This window comes from Mirounga leonina, unplaced genomic scaffold (assembly GCF_011800145.1).
Source record: "Mirounga leonina isolate KUSES-001 unplaced genomic scaffold, KU_Mleo_1.0 Mir_94, whole genome shotgun sequence".
NCBI lineage: Eukaryota > Metazoa > Chordata > Mammalia > Carnivora > Phocidae > Mirounga > Mirounga leonina.
In genome coordinates, this window is record NW_023270855.1 from 42848515 (window position 1) to 42865639 (window position 17125).

Consider the following 17125-nt stretch of genomic DNA (forward strand, 5'->3'; position numbering starts at 1 on the left):
TGAAAAAATAAAGCAGCAGAGAAAGGAGGATGGGAGCATGAGGAAGGGACATCTGCAATTTTGTATCTTTTATAGAGATACAGGGTGGTGAGGGAAAGCTTCAAGGACAAGGTACTATTTGAGCTGAGATTTGAGGAAGTAAAGGAGCAAGCCAGGGACATAGGGACATAGCTAGGGGAAGAGAGTTCTAGAAAGAGAGACTAGCAAAGGCAAAGACCCTGAACCTAGACTGTGCCTGGAGAATAGCAAGGAGGCCAGGGCGTGTGGAAAACTGCAAGGGATGGGGTCAGAGAGGCAGTGGGTGGAGGTGAGGGTAGGGGGTTGCGGGTGGCATAGAGTCTCAAAAGCCATGGTGAGGATTTGGGCTTTTCTTTGGATGACCTGGGGAACCATGGGAGGCTTTGGAACAGAGGAAGAATATGATCTGACCTAAGTTTAAGGATTACACTGGCTGCTATACTAATGGATTGTGAGGAGGGTGGTGCCTCGGAGGAAGAGCCCACGCCAAGAATTATGGATTCCCAGGACTCTCTTCTGGGCCCTCTAGAGAGGGGCGGGGGCAGGAGAGCTGCTTCCTCAGGATCTTCACAGAGAGGTCTGGGATACGGGCACACAGAGGAAACGTGGGAGGGGGCCTTAAGGAAAGAATACACCACAGGGGAAGAATGAGGGTGGGGACTGGCGTGCTTAGGCCCAATCACCTCCACAGAACAGGGTGGGGAAAGTGTGAATCTGCAGGAGACAGAGAGCTAATGGGGTTGGTGAGGAGAGAAGTCTTCCTAGAAGAAGAGAGGTGATCCTTAGGCTCAGTGCAGCTCCTGTCAAACTCCCAATTTGTGTGCACGCACACGCGCGCGCATGTGTGTAAGTTGACAAGATGTTTCTCAAATTTATATGGAAAATCAAAGACCTTAGATGAGCCTCTACAGTATTAAAGAAGAGAAAATGAGAAGGCCTGTTCCACCAGATGTCTAGTCCTGTTAGAAAACTGGGTAATTGGAACAGGGTGGGTATTTGTTCAGGAATATGACACTAGGCCATTGGAATGGAGTAGAAAACCCAGTAACAGACCAAAGCCTTCCGTGTCCACTCAGTGGACTCCAGAGCTAGCACTGCAGGCCACAGGGGAAAGGTAGGGCTACTGACTAAATGATGCAGGTCAACTAGTCCCCCACAGGGAAACAATTAAATTGGCGTCTGTTATGGGGTAAATTGTATTCCCCATGAAGATATGTTAAAATCCTAACCGCCAGGTATCTGTGACTATGACCTTATTTAGAAATAGGGTCTTTGCAGACATAATCAAATTAAGATGAGGTCATACTAGATTAGGGTGGGCCCTAACCCAGCAACTGGTGTCCTTAATAGAAGAAATTCTACCTACAGACTTTGGTCATGGCAAACCCTGCAGTCACGTTAGCCAATTCCTTAAAATCAATCTATCTATGAACTATCTATGTGTCTCCTATTGGTTCTGTTTTCTCTGGAAAACCCTAACTGACATGGAGTCTACCTCACATCATGTTTTCAGTCATGTGTAAAGTCAGGAGAGTGGCCATCCTTGGGGGTGAGGGAAGAGAAGTGATTGCAAGTGGGGGACACACAAGGAGCTCATGGGATTCTCGGAATGTTCCATCTCTTGATCCATCCATGTGCTGGTTACAGGAATCTATTTACTTACTTCTGTAAGAGGTAGATAAACCAAGCTGTACACTTCTCTATTGAGCATGTTTTGTGTATATGTTACAGTTCAATAAAAAGTTAACGGAAGAAGTTAATTCCAGGTATGTTAAGGACTGAAATGAGAAAGGCAAATAGCTCTAACTTTTCAAAGTAGATATAGGAGAATATCTTTATAAAGTTGAGCGGGGAAAGATTTCTTAAGGTATAGAAAGTACCAGCCATGATGGGAGACCAATAAATTCAACTTCTTCTGAGTTAAATTCTGTTGAGCAAAAGACATCATAAAACACTGGAGCCAGCTTAAGAGGCTTCATCTGCCAAATCTGGGACAATTTGAGGATCAAAATAACATAAGGATAGGAAGGGATTATAACCCATCAAATAAAAGAATACATGAATTTATACAGGTATAAATAAATAATAAGGGAAAACAACAGAAAGCCAACTAGGAGATTTATTAGGAAGGATGAAATTACACTCTTCAGCAACCATCATATTAATAATTTAGGTAAAATCATCGATGGACATAAAAATAGTGAACTTAAGAAGTAAAGTAACACGGTAATGATATAGTCCCATAGTACCTCCCCACAATATACTTATTAATTACAAAGGGAAAAATAATGACTTTAGATGAAGAAACTTGACAGACCCCACTCTAAAGAGACCTAACAATGGAATGAAACACATATGATATGGGCTTTTCTTTTGCACTAAAGGATATCATTAGGAAAATTGGTGAAATCTGAATAAGGTCTGTAGATTAGATAATGGTAGTGTATTAGTGTTAATTTCTTGATTTTGTGACTTTTTCAATGTTATGTTTACATACAAGAGAATGTTCTTATTTTTAGAAGATATACACCTAAGTATTTGGTGTAAAAAGACATCATTCTGCCTCTGTCCCTTACTCTCAAGTCTCTTGCAGGAAGTGGGAGTGGGGGGGGATAAGTATGTGTGTATGTGTTTGTGTGTGTGTACCTGTGTTATATCCATAATGTTATATACAGAGAGCAAGAGATGAAGAGGATGCAAATGTGGTAAAATGTTAACATTTGGGGAATCTGGGTAAAGAGTATGGAAGAAATTCTTTACACTGCCTTTGCAACTTTTCTATATAAGTCTGAAATTATGTAAAAATACAAAGTTAAAAGAAAAACAGGACACCATAAAGAAAGCGGAAGGACAAGACCAAATTGGGAGAAGGTATTTGTCAGACATAACCAACAAAGGATTACCATCCAGAATATGTACAAAACTCGGGGCACCTGGCTGGCTCAGTTGGTAAAGCTTGATCTTAGGGTTGTGAGTTTGATCCCCATGTTAGGCGTGGAGCCTTCTTAAAAAAATACAAGTAAATAAAGATAGGATGTGTAAAAAACTCTCATGAGTTCTCAAGAAAGACAGGGGCGCCTAGGTGGCTCAGTCGGTTAAGCGTCTGCCTTCAGCTCAGGTCATGATCTCAGGGTCCTGGGATTGAGTACAGCATTGGGCTCCTTGCTCAGTGAGGAGTCTGCTTCTCCATCTCTCTCTGCCCCTACTCCTTCTTGCTCTCTCTCTCTCTCAAATGAAGAAATAAAATCTTAAAAAGAAAGAAAGACAAACAGTCCAATAGAAAAATAGGCACAGGACTTGTAAGGGAACTTACAGGAACACCCAGACACATATGAAAAGATGTCCAACCTCATTGATACCCAGGGAAATGCAAACCCAAACGATGATGAAAGTCCACTTTATATTAATCAGATGAATGAGTACACATCAGTCAAAAAGAAGTGTTGGTGAGGGTGATGCAGCGACAGGAACTCTCGTCCACTGCAGATGGGGTTGTAAAGTGGTACCACCGGGGCGCCTGGGTGGCTCAGTCCTTAAGCATCTGCCTTTGGCTCAGGTCATGATCCCAGGGTCCTGGGATCGAGCCCCATATCGGGCTCCCTGCTCCGCAGGAAGCCTGCTTCTCCCTCTCTGCTCCTCCTGCTTGTATTCCTTGTCCTGCTGTGTCTCTCTCTGTCAAATAAATAATAAAATCTTAAAAAATAATAAAAGTAAAAATAAATTGGTACCACCACTTTGGAAAACCATTTCGTATTATTTAGTCATGTTGACACTACATGTCTCTTGTGCCCCAACAACTCCACTGCTAGGTATCTATATAGCCTGGAAAGACTCCTGCCCACACACCCCAGGAGCTGTGTCCAGGAAGAGTGGTCATAGCCACCCAAATAGACATGGAGCCCTCCCCTGCTGCCACGTTCCTTGGATGAGAATCCAGAACCACTGCATTACTGGTGGGAAAACTGAGGCCTGGAGAGGGAAAGAGGCTGCCCAGAACACCACGTGGGCTCTGAGGGAGGGTCAGGGGAGTGGTCTGGTGTGGCAGGGGAAGGGAGAAAAGAAGAGAGAAAGGAGAAAAGGGGAGAGGAGGAGAGAGGAAGGAAGAGGGAGAAGGATGGGAAGGGCGAGGGAGCTCTCCTGGTCTCACACCTGGCAAACTGGAGGCCAGAGCCAGAGGGGTCCCCATTGAATCCCTTCCCTTCCAGCCACCATCCAGTTTCCTGGAGCTTTGGGAGGGGACTCTGAGGCAGCTCCCCTCCCTCTGACCCAGAAAAAGGCTCCCATGGGAGCAGCAAAGGAGAAGCTGCTCAGTGATTCAGTGCTTCTCCTCCTCCCTCTAGAGGGTCCCAGGCCCTCTGGGAACCCTTAGAGCATTGGTTACTTTCTTCTAGAAGAGGCTCCTAAACGACAGGTTTGCAAATACACTCTGAGGCCCATCCAGGAAACCACACTGCCCCCTTGCTCCCAGAGGCCACTTGGCCACCAGATGGCACCAACACAGCCACAGTCCCAGGGGTCACTGGCAGCACAAACGCCCGGCAGATTTGAAATGATGGGTTTTTGTTTGTTTGTTTGGTTGGGTTTTTTTGCTCAGGACCAGATTTAATTCTTGGGTGAAGGGCCCTCCTGTACCAGTGTTTGTGCATAGAAAAGGAGCAACGGAGGATTTATCCTTCCCATGCCTAGGACAAACCCCCTCGTTCAGGCCATTGATAGGGAGAGACTCCAGGGTGGATGGGGCCTTCAGGATTGCCCAAATACACCCTCCTGGAGTGCCTGGTGCTAGGCAGTAAGAAGTAGCCCAGCCAAACGTGGCAGAACTTCGAGACATTCTGGCCTTTGCAGTGAGAGTCTGGAATCTGGGCAGCATGCCCTGGGAGGGGAAGGGGTGCCAAACCTGATGGGTCAAGGCTGGGGTCAACATGCAGGATTCTCAGATGCCAGGGTCTTCCTAGCTGAGGTCTCAGTGTCTGTGGTTAGTGGGGCCATAATGCTGGTTCCCAATATGGCCATGGCCGCTTTCTCCAGCCCATCAGACTTGTGCAGGCCACCTGGGCAAGGGCTAAGGGTTCTTGGAATTTGTGCCCCCCTTGGCCACCCCATTACAGCAAGAGGGAAGCTGAAGCCTGAGAAGGCCAGAGGCTTGCCCGAAGGGTCAATGTGCTTCTTTCTTCACAATTCCTTGGCCCTTGTGAAAGTTTTTTGTTACAAACCATAGTGCCTTCGCTTACCAGCTCTGTGCCAGGGCCCAATTCTTAACCTCCCAGTTATTTCTTCATCTGCAAAATTGGGTCCTGCAGAGCCTGGAGGGGTTAGAGCTCCATATTTCCTAATGGTCTCAGCTGCGTCTCTAGGCCATCACTGCCCTAAAACCACCACGGCTGTACAACCCCCCGCTCCTGAGGCTTCCTCTGCCTTACGTGCTGGCCCACATCCTCCACCCACACTAGCTTTTCATCTCCTCACTCCTATAAGGTAAGAGGTGTCATCTCTGCTTTATAGATCATGGGCTGCCCGATAGGGTCCCGGGCTTCAGGGGCAATCAAGGCTCCCAGGTGGCTCTTATTGGAGGATGCCCCAGCCAGTATGCTGAGCTGAGCTTGGCAAGGTAGTGCCGTTTCCTCCAGCTTTGCCTGCAGGGAGAATATGCATATTTGTGTTGGTGAAGGCTCGCTATGAGGCCGATGCCCTGGACCCCTCAACAGGCCCCTCCTGTGAGCCGGCCTTGTCTGACCACGGGTCCTGCTCCAGGACCTGGCTGCCTTGCCCTGTGCCACCGGGGCCTGCGCAGGCTGCATGTTATTAGCACGCCTCCGCCTGTAGGGGGCACTCTAGGTCCATGGATCTCTGGCTGGACTCCAACCGCCAGAATGGCTTCAGGGTGTAGAGTCCAGGAGGTAAAAATCTTTCTTTCTTTCTTTCTTTCTTTTTTTTTTTTTTTTTAAGATTTTATTTATTTATTTGACAGAGAGAGACACAGCGAGAGAGGGAATACAAGCAGGGGGAGTGGGAGAGGGAGAAGCAGGTTTCCCGCGGAGCGGGGGGAGCCCGATCCCAGGACCCTCCCGAAGGCAGATGCTTAACGACTGAGCCACCCAGGCCCCCCGAGGTAAAAATCTTTCTAAGGCTACATTTTAAACTTGGTGTTTCCTGGGGCTCCTGGGTGGCTCAGTCGGTTGAGGGTCTAACTCTTGGTTTCAACTCAGGTCATGATCTCAGGAAGTGACCCCTCAAGGCTGGATACAGCTATGAAGTGGTATCCTTCAGCTAGTTTCTAAAAGCCTGCATCTTAAATCTCTGGGGAAGTCACTTAAGAGGCCCCCTTAAGAAGTTTTGGTGGGGGGCGCCTAGGTGGCTCAGTGGGTTAAGCATCTGCCTTTGGCTCAAGTCATGATCCCGGGGTCCTGGGATCCGGCCCCATATGGAGCCTGTGTCCAGCTCCCTGCTCAGCAGGGAGCCTGCTTCCCCCTCTCCCGCTCCTCCTTTGTGCTCTTTCTGTCAAACAAATAAATACATCTTAAAAAGAAAAAAAAAAAGCTACGCATGCTTTAAAAAATTATTGAATATATAAAAAAAAGAAGGAACAAAGCGGGACCATGATCCACCTAGAGATAACCGCTTTTATAATATTAGGAAAATAACATTTTATTACAGAAAATTAACAAAATGTGAAGAAGCAAAATAAAATAGAAAATGTCCTGCAACCCCATCGCGCAGGGACAGACATTAAGCGTTAGTGTATGGTCCTCTGTATCTTTTCTCTGTGCACACTTCTATTTTCCACAGATATGGCCTCCTCCGGCATGCTCATTTATGGAGGTCTGTTCCCATTCCATCACTTACTGAACGGCCTTTATTTAGTGGGCGCGCCTCTAGTCCTCTCCCGCGCTTCCCGGCGCTCGCCGTCCCGCCCGGCTCCGGGGTCAGCCTCCGGCTGCATCCCTGCTTTGAGGAGCGTGAGGCTAGGGCCCCAGCAGGCCGGGCAGCGGGCGCGATCCCGCGCGGGGCTCCCTCCCCTGGGCTTGCCCCCCACAGCAGGGACCGGCCTGCCCCCTTGGCCTTCCGGCTTTCCGCGCCTCCGCAGCGAGACCAGAGATGGGCCCCACCCTCCCACTCTCCCCCATGCCCTCCACCCTCCCCCATGTCCTCCACCCCCTGCTCCACCCTTCCCATCTCCCCGCCTCCCCTCCACCCTCCATCTCCTCCCCACGCCCATTGCTGATGGCTCTCTGCCAGGTCACTATCAGACCACTGAGAGGCCACCACTGGGGCCCTTGACTTCAGCACAAGGGGCCTCAGTGTCCTCATCTGGAAAATGGGCCCATCAAGCTCTTCTCAAGGTGAATTGTCAGGAGGGTAGGAAGATGACTGCTCAAGGGCTGGGAGGTGGTGAGAGGAGGAGAGACTGGTGGTCCTGGCCTCCTGTTTCTCAGGACAATGCCTCTGCTCTGGCCCTGAGCTCTGGGCCCCAGAGACTCCTTGGAAACTGACCCTCCTTCTTGTCCTACATTTGGGAAAACAGAAGCCAGAGGTGGGGCCTCCTGCCAAGTGAGTGGAACAGCCAGAGCAGAAATGAGTCTCACAGTCCAGGCCTAGCCGGGCCCTCTGGGCTGCCAGGGGACCACCACCTCCTTTTCTGCACAGTCTGAGTCCACACTCCTCTGCCTTTGCACACCTACTTTCTCTGCCTGGAATTCCTGTCCCATCCTGTCTGTAAATCCTACTCATCCTTTAAGACACAGCTCCAAAGTCACCTCCTCTAGGAAGCCTCCCTGCTCTTCCCCAGCCAGAAACATCCTTGCCTCATCTGTGCATTCAGGATCCTCACACCATGCTGGCCTTACCTGCTGTGCCTCCAGCCAGATCACACTGTGTCTACTCACAGCTGGGCCCTCCGGAGCCAGTTGCGGGAAAGGGCAATTCCTTTCGTGCAGGACCCCGAGCACCCCTGCTCCCTGCCCAGTCACTGTGGCAACTAAATGTCCCTTCACATTTCCAGGCTCCTCCCACGGGATCAGTTCACCCCCTGGTGAGAACCACAGGAGAGAGGCTCCATCAAATGTTTCTGAAATAAATGATTCAGTGAATGAATAAATGAATGAATGAATAAAGTGTTAGAGACAGGCTGGTCTTGAGGGGAGGAGACCAGTGAGGCAGCCCTGGGGGCCATTCCACTGTGCATCATAGGAACCCAGACTCCTGGAGGTCATGGCAGGGATGGTGGAGAGAATCAGGGGATGAGGGCAGAGGGAGGCCATCTGAGGGCTGCCCTGGAGGCTCAGGAAGGCAGAGTAACCTGCCCCAGCCTCAACTGCCTTTACTTCCTTTATACTACCTTTATGCCTCCTCCTCCTCTCTCTCTCTCCCTGAACCCCAGACTTGTGTAGCAGACTTCCTCCTGGACACCTTCCCACGGATGTCCAAAGGGTATCACACACTCAGTATCTTCCCTCCAAACCTGCCCTTCCTACAGCCCACCCCAGTCCAGCTAATGGCAACTTCATCCATCTAGAAACCCAAGGGTCATCCTTGGCTCCCCGCTGTCTCTCTCAACCCTCACCTGGCCCACCAGCAAACCGCTGGCCTTGGTCACGGATGCACCCAGCCTTGAGAACAGTGCCTGGGACACCGCGATAAATGCTTGTAAATGCTTGTTGACTGGACGTACGCTTATTCCTTCTCACTAGCCTGCTTCTTCAGGAGTCTTTGCTACAGAAATATCCAAGGGAAACTCTCCCATCTGAGGGGCTATGGGGTACAGCCCCTTGGGGAAATGGGGAGGCCAAGGACTCCTCTTCATTAATGATAAAACTGCCCATCGTTTATGAATGCCACTTCTCATACGGTTTTCTCTGAACTGCCTTGCAAGCTGCCCATACCCTCTACAACTTTGAGTGAGCAAACAAAGTCTCAAGGAAATTGGTTGACCTACTGGCAGCCCACACTCCATCCCCCTTGCCACCTAAATCCTGGGTAGCACCCACTGGAGGGAGGAGAGGAGGGGAGGGATGCTGCAGGGAGTGAGCCTTGGGTGGGGTTGGGAAATGGGTAGGTTTGGGCTGAGTGGGATAAATTAGACCCTCACTCAGCCCCTCACCCCACGGTGGGGAAATGATGTTCAGCTGGAGGCCACTTCGAACCTTGCGTCCCACAGAATGCACCGGCACCTCATTCACACCCCTACACCACTTCCTTGCCTGAGCCCCGCCCCGAAAGGGAGTACTCCCAGGCCTCATCCAGGTCTTCTGGAGGACACCAGGCCCAGCCTCCTTGGGCCCTGGACTCTATCGGACTGGGCTGAGCAACTTCTCCCAGGAAGCTCCAGGCCTATCTGTGGTGGTAAACAGCATATCACACAAGGCCTGGGAAAACGGACCACAGACGTCCAGACACCGGAGTGATGGAATTTAAGAGTTTACGACTCCTTGGGGGAAAAAAAAAAGTTTATGACTACTTGCAACTCTACCGCAGAGAATGAAAAGCTGGAGGAAGTGAATGATTTCCTAGCTAAATATGAATGATCAACATTGATCTGGGACTAGACGAGGCAAAATGTGAAATGGCCAATTTTCTCCCTAGAGCCTGGAAAGGTGATTTAGAGTTCCAGGACCAGATGGCCCACAGCTGAGATTTACCTAGGTTGGAGAGGGGGGCTGCTCAATGCCCACAAGAGTCCCCAGAGGAGTCCCCTTAAAATACAGATTCCAGTCCGGTGGGCCTGGGTGAGCCCCAGGAATCTGCTTTTGCACATAGCTTTTAGGTGATGCTGATGCTGCTGGTCCAGTGGACCACACTTAGAGTAGCAAGACTTTAAAGGATATCATTCCAAAGTTATTTAAACTTTGTTAATACAGATGTTCCCTGACTCAATGATGGTTCGACTTACGGTTTTCCTCGACGATGGTGCAAAAGCGATACGTGTCGGTAGAAACCGTACTTCGAATTTTGAATTTGGATTTTTCCCCTGGGCTAGCGACATGCAGTGCGATCCTCTCTCCTGATGTGGAGGCAGTGGTAGCAGCCGCATGATCACGGGGGTGAACAACTCATACACTTACAACCATTCTGCACCCAAAAAACCAGGCTGCTTTTCACTTTCAGTATACAGCATTCAATAAATTACATGAGCTGTTTAATGCTTTGTTATAAAATACACTTGGTGTTCGATGATTTTGCCTAACTGTAGGCTATTGTAAGTGTTCTGAGCATGTCTAAGCAAGGCCAGGCTAGGCTGTGATGCTCAGTAGGTTAGGTGGTGTATGAAATGCATTTCTGACTTACAGTATTTTCTGCTTATGATGGGCTTCTCAGGACATGACCCCATCGTAAGTCAAGGAAGATCTGTAGTTTATGTAAAATATACACAAAATCACATCTATCTGGATTTCATAGTTACTTAATTCAAAATCAAGGGAAAAATATGGAAAGCTCCTCAATTCATTTTATCAGTCTCAGAATACACTTCATACTAAACCTAAAGATAGTATTAAGAAATCATTTATGCAGCAATTCTCCATAGACTATTGGCAACGAATAATAACAGTAATGTTGGTAATAGTGTCTGTTGTCCTGCCTTCCCTGGGATCTGAAATCCAGTGTCCTTCACCCAGGCTGTTATACTAGCAGACACGAAGCCAAATCCTTTCCGATCCTAAAACGCCCAGTTGGGCTTCCTCTAGATTTTTGCAGGTTAAATTCAACCAAATTAGAGCCCAAAAAATGAAAAGAGAAGCCTTCTAATTTAAGCTCCAAAAGCAGGAGTGTCTGATCAGTTTGTTTCCTTCTTTATCTCCGTAACTAAAATTTAGTGCTTGTTAATTAAAAATAGATCCTGAACAAATCGAAAGATTTAATATCATGAATAAGTCTGTTTTCTCAAAATACATAAACTTAATATGTTAGAATCCATTAGGATCCTAACAGGATTTGTGTGTTTTTGAAGGGAATAAAGTAATCTTAAAATTCGCTTGTGAGAATCAATGTCCAGGAATAGCTAAGAAAACTGTGAAAAGGGACAATGAGTTGGGACAAAGTGACTATGGTCCAGGAAGGGGGACGAAGGCTGGGAGGGAACCCGGAAGCAGGTTGCTGTCTGTATGAGAAAGGCTGTGACAATGATGGCAGTGTACTTTGGTGGGAAAAGGATAGTTTTCTTTCTTTCTTTTTTTTTTTTTAAAGATTTTATTTATTTGAGAGAGAACAAGTGAGAGGAAGAGGGAGAAGCAGACTCTCTGCTGAGCAGGGAGCCTGACACGGGGCTCGATCCCAGGACCCTGGGATCATGACCTGAGGCAGATGCCTCACTGACTGAGCCACCCAGGTGCCCTAGAAAAGGACAGTTTTCAAGCGAGGCTAGCCTAACTGGAGAAAAACATGGAACATTTATTAATAATTACAGCTGGATTAAAGATGCGGGTGTAAAAAATACAACATCTTTCAAGAACACCAAGTGGCCAAAATGTGGGAATGAAGAGGACGCCAGGAAAGGCAATGGGAATGACTGAATAAATAGTGGGACGAGTACATGGGGTAGATTAGAGCTTTGGCAGAAGGTGTGGGGAAAAGAAGCCTCAAAAATCTTGTATAGCAGAGTCCATTTTCTGTAAAACAGACAAAAACTCCCAAATATGGACATATAGATGCGCACAGATGGTTTCTATGAATATGGAGAAAAATAGAGAAGAAAATCCACGAGTGTTAGCAGGGGTCTTTGTTGGGGGAGTGGCTGATGTAAGTGGTAGGAGAATGAGGGGGAGTCAAGCAGAAAAGGAAAAAAGCGGGAGCTTCACTGGAGCAAAGCCTAACTCTGAGGCACACTTCTTCGTGTGAAATAGGAAGGGAGAGGTATGAGGTGAGCATAGGCATATAGGAATCGAACATTTCAAAACAGCGGTAATCTTGAGGACTACGTAACATCGAGGAAAGTGTTTGTGTCAAATGGCAAAAGCAGGACCCCAAAGTTACCTACATGGGAGGACACAGCTGGCCCCAGCCCGGGAGCTCCTGAGCTGGGCTTGTCCCCATGTGATAGGGACCACAATGCCCTGAGAGCCCACAGGTCCCCTTACCATCCTGGCCTGAACTCCACCCCAGGCCTCGGAGCCCCAGCGGAGACAGCAGACCTTAGGGGACTCAGAAGCTGCAGTGAGAATCAGTGTTTTTTGTTGTTGTTGTTGAGAATCAGTCTTCTGTTGCTTTAAAAAAAACAAAACGTGTTCCTGCGTGGCTCAGTCGGTTAAGCATCTGACTCTTGGTTTCAGATCAGGGTTGTGAGATCCAGCCCCATCCCGAATCAGGCTCCACTGGGCAGGGAGTCTGCTTGAAGATTCTTTCCCTCTGCCCCTCCTTCCACTCACACTCTCTCTAAGATAAATCTTAAAAAAAAAAAAAAACCAAAAAACAGCTTTATTGAGCTATAACTGACATACCATAACTTGCACGTATGCATTCAAAGTGTACATTTAGATACATTTGACATATTATACACCCCTGAAACCATCACCAAAATCAAAATAGTACACACATCCACCATCCCGCAAAGCTTCCTCACACCCCTTTATAATCTCTGCCTCTTCCCTAACTTCCTCCTCCCCAATTCTGCTGTTCTCAGGCAAGCACTGCTTTCTGTTGCTATAGATTAGTTTGCAATTTCCAGAGTTTTATATAAATGGAAGCTTCTCTTTTATGGGGTGTTTGTGTCCCCTCAAAATCTGTACGTTGCAATCCTAACCCCTACACTGATGGTATGGGAGGTGATTAGGTCATGAGGGTGGAGTCCTCATGAATGGAATCAGTGCCTTTATAAAAGAGATGGAGAGCTCCCCCCGCCACTCCCACCACGTGAGGACACACACAGCATAGTTAGCTGTCTGTGGACCAGGAAGCAGGACCTGACTCGACACTGAATCTGCCAGTTCCTTGATTCTGGACTTCCCAGCCTCTACAACCATGCAAAGTAAATTTACGTTGTTTATAACACCCAATCTACTGCATTTTGTGATAGCAGCCCGAATGGACTAAGATAGAATCACACAGCATACATTCTTTTCAGTCTGGCTTTTCTCACTAAGCAGTATGATGTTAAGATTCATTCATATTGTACCGACAGTTCATTCCTTTTATTGCCAAGTATGGATGGGTCACAATTTGTTATCTGTCTACCTGTTGACTTTTTTGTTTGCCACTTATTACTGAGTGATCTTGGGGAGATCTCCTCCCCTCTCTCGCCTTTAGTTTGCTCATCTATAAAATGGGGCTATCCCTGCTGTCTCTTTGGGAGGATCCCAACAAGACTTGTTGGACAAATACTCTATAAAGAACCGAGGAGAGCTCGGCTCGGGATGGAGGAGCTAAGTGTCCTCAACCCTCCATCTCCAGGGTCCACACATCTTACCTGTTAGAGGAGCAGTGTCTGAACTGCTCCCTAAACCATGTCAACAGTGCAGGGCCTGAGGCCCTGGGGAACCCCTGGAGGGGTCTGAGCAGAGTAGTGACATGATGTGATTTACAGCTTTACAATTTCACTCCGGCTGCCGTGCTGCCTGCAGACTACAGGGAGCTCAAGGTGGAAGCACCGGTCAGGAAGCTATTATAGCGATCCAGGTTCTAAGGGATGTGCTGATGGTGTGGCCTGCTGTGGAGGTGTAGGACAGACCTGGGCTGGAGGGAGAGTCAAGAGAACTAGGTCACAGCTTGGCTGATGGAGAAGAAAAAGATGAATGACTCTCATCCCTTCCCCAATCCAAAACCTACCACTAGGTTCCTGAGTGAGCAACTGGGAAGACGAGAGATGTACTATGAGGAGGGGGAAAACTAGGGGGTGACTGGTTGAGGCTCCAAAGTGGACATGGTCATACTGGGACACAGCCAAGTGAATATACGATTCTGTGCCAGTCCAGAGATGGGACTCCAGATGCCTTCCTCACACATGGGTAAGGGCACTATCAGCGAGGGAGAATGTATGGGATGGAATCAGAGCCCAGGACAGAGCTCTGAGGCCTCTCACATTTGGAAGTTAGAAAGAGGCAGAGGTGGGCAGTACAAGAGTGGAGAACAGCGATGATCTTTGAGACAAAGAGATGGGAGCATCCACAGAGAAGGGAGAGAGGGTCTCAATCCCTGCTGAAGGGTCAAGAATTTCCCTAACCACAAGGATCCAACCCCCTAAGAGAAGCAGATGCCCACCTCAGGGGATCCCCAGGCAAGTGAAGGAGTTGACTTAAAAATTTGAAGTCCTGGGGTGCCTGGGTGGCTCAGTCGGTTAAGCGGCTGCCTTTGGCTCAGGTCATGATCCCAGGGTACTGGGACCGAGCCCCGCATTGGGCTCCCTGCTCGGCGGAGAGCCTGCTTCTCCCTCTCCCTCTGTCTGCCGCTCTGCCTACTTGTGCTCTCTATCTCTGTTAAATTAAAAAAAAAAAAAAAAAATCTAAAAAAAAAAAAATTAAAGTCCTCCCTCAAATAAAAGGCCCAGATGGCTTCGCTGGTGAGTTCTATCAAATATATATATATATTAAGATTTTATTTATTTGACAGAAAGACACAGCGAGAGAGGGAACACAAGCAGGGGGAGTGGGAGAGGGAGAAGCAGGCTTCCTGGCTGAGCAGGGAGCCCGATGCGGGGCTCGATCCTAGGACCGCGGGATCATGACTTGAGCCGAAGGCAGACGCTCAACGACTGAGTGACCCAGGCACCCCCAAATATATATTTTTAAGATGTTATTTATTTATTTCAGAGAGAGAGAGCACAAGTAGGAGGAACAAAAGGAGAGGAAGAAAGAATCTCAAGCAGAGTCTGAGTAGAGCATGGAGCCTGACATGGGGCTCAATCTCATGACCCTGAGATCATGACCTGAGCCGAAACCAAGAGTCGGATGCTTAGCTGACTGAGCCACCCAGGTGCCCCAGTTCTATCAAATATTTTAGAAATAATACCAATCCTTCACAAACTCTTTCAGAAACAGAGGAGTAAGAAACACTTCACTCCTATGAGGGCAGTATTACCAGCCAAAGACATGAGAAAAGAAAACTGCAGAAAACATCTCTAGTGAACACAGACACAAAAATACTTCACAAAATATTAGCAAGCCACATCCAACAGCATAGAAGGATTATAAAACCATGCCTGAGTGGGATTTACCCCAGGAATGCAATGTTGGATCAACATCTTGAAAATCAGCGTTACATGCCACATTAGCAGATTAAAGGACAAAAACCACATGATCATTGCGATAGCTGCTGTAAAATCATCTGATGGAATCTAATACCCATTCATGACAAAAACTTTCAACTAATTAAGAATAGAATAAAACTTCTTCCGCTTGAAAAAAGTCACTGAAAGGGGCGCCTGGGTGGCTCAGTCAGTTAAGCGTCTGCCTTCAGCTCAGGTCATGATCCCGGGGTCCTGGGATCGAGCCCTGCATCGGGCTCCCTGCTCAGTGGGAAGCCTGCTTCTCCTTCTGCCTGCCACTCCCCCTGCTTGTGGTCTCTCACACTGTCTCTGTCAAATAAGTAAATAAAATCTTTAAAAAAACAAGAAAAAAGTTACTCATGAAAGATCCACAGCTTTGGGGCATCTGAGTGGCTCAGTCGGCTAAGCATATGACCTCAGCTCAGGTCATGATCTCAGGGTCCTGGGACTGAGCCCTGTGTCAGGCTCCCTGTTCAGCGGGAAGCCTGCTTCTCCCTCTCCCTCTGCACCTCCTCGTCATGCTCTCTCTAATAAACAAACAAATAAATAAATGAAATCTTTGTAAAAAAAATCCACAACTTAACATATTTAATGGTAAAGGACTGAATGTCTTCTTCCCTAACACCGAGAACAAAGCAAGGATATTCATTTTTGCCACTCGTACAAAACACTGTATTGGAGGTTCTAGCTATTGCAACGAGCAGGAAAAAGTTAAAGGCATCCAGATTGGAAAGGAAAAAGTAAACTACCTTTATTAACAAATTATATAACATATATATATATATATATATATATATATACATAAAATCCCAAAGAATATACATTTTTTATTTTATTTATTTATTTTTAAAGATTTTATTTATTTATTCATGATAGACAGAGAGAGAGAGAGAGAGAGAGAGAGAGAAACAGAGGGAGAAGCAGGCTCCCAAGGAGCAGGGAGCCTGATGCGGGACTCGATCCCAGGACCCTGGGATCATGACCTGAGCTGAAGGCAGACGCTTAACCATCTGAGCCACCCAGGTGCCCAAGAATATACATTTTTTAAAGATAAAACTAATAAATGGGTTTAGCAAGGTTGCAGGACATAAGATCAATATAAAAAAACAATTTCTAAATAACACCAAAAAATCTAAAAATAAAGAAAGCAATTCCATCAACAATAGAATAAAAAAAAATAAAAATATGTAGGACTATTTTAACAAAAGAAGTACAAGATTATACACTGAAAATGACAAAACATTGCTGAGAGAAATCAAGGAAGATCTACACAAATGACAAACTTCTATGTTCATGGATTAGAAGACTTTATATTGTCAGGATGGCTATTCTCCTCAAATTCATCTATAAATTCAACATATCTATTAAAACCCCAGAAGGGGGTGCCTGGGTGGCTCAGTCGTTAAGGGACTGCCTTTGGCTCAGGTCATGATCCCGGGGTCCTGGGATGGAGCCCGGCATCGGGCTGCCTGCTCAGCGGGAAGCCTGCTTCTCCCTCTCCCACTCCCCCTGCTTGTGTTCCCTCTCTCGCTGTGTCTCTCTCTGTCAAATAAATAAAATCTTTAAAAAAAAAAAAAAAAGATGAAGAAATCAATACCTTACAGTCAGTGTGGTATTGGTTCATGGACAAGTATATTAAGATCAATGGAACAGAACTGAGAAGCTAGAAATAAACCCTTCTATTTATGGTCAACTGATTTCAACAAAGATGCAAAAGCAATTCAATGGAAGAATAGTCTTTACAACAAATGTACTGAGACAAATGGATATCCACGCACACAAAAAAATGGAATTAAAAAATTTTATTTATTTTAGAGAGAGAGAGAGCGTGTGCACAAGCAGAAGGAAGGGCAGAGGTAGAGGTAGAATCTTAAGCAGATCCCCCACCCCCCGCTGAGCACAGAGCCCAACGCGTGGCTC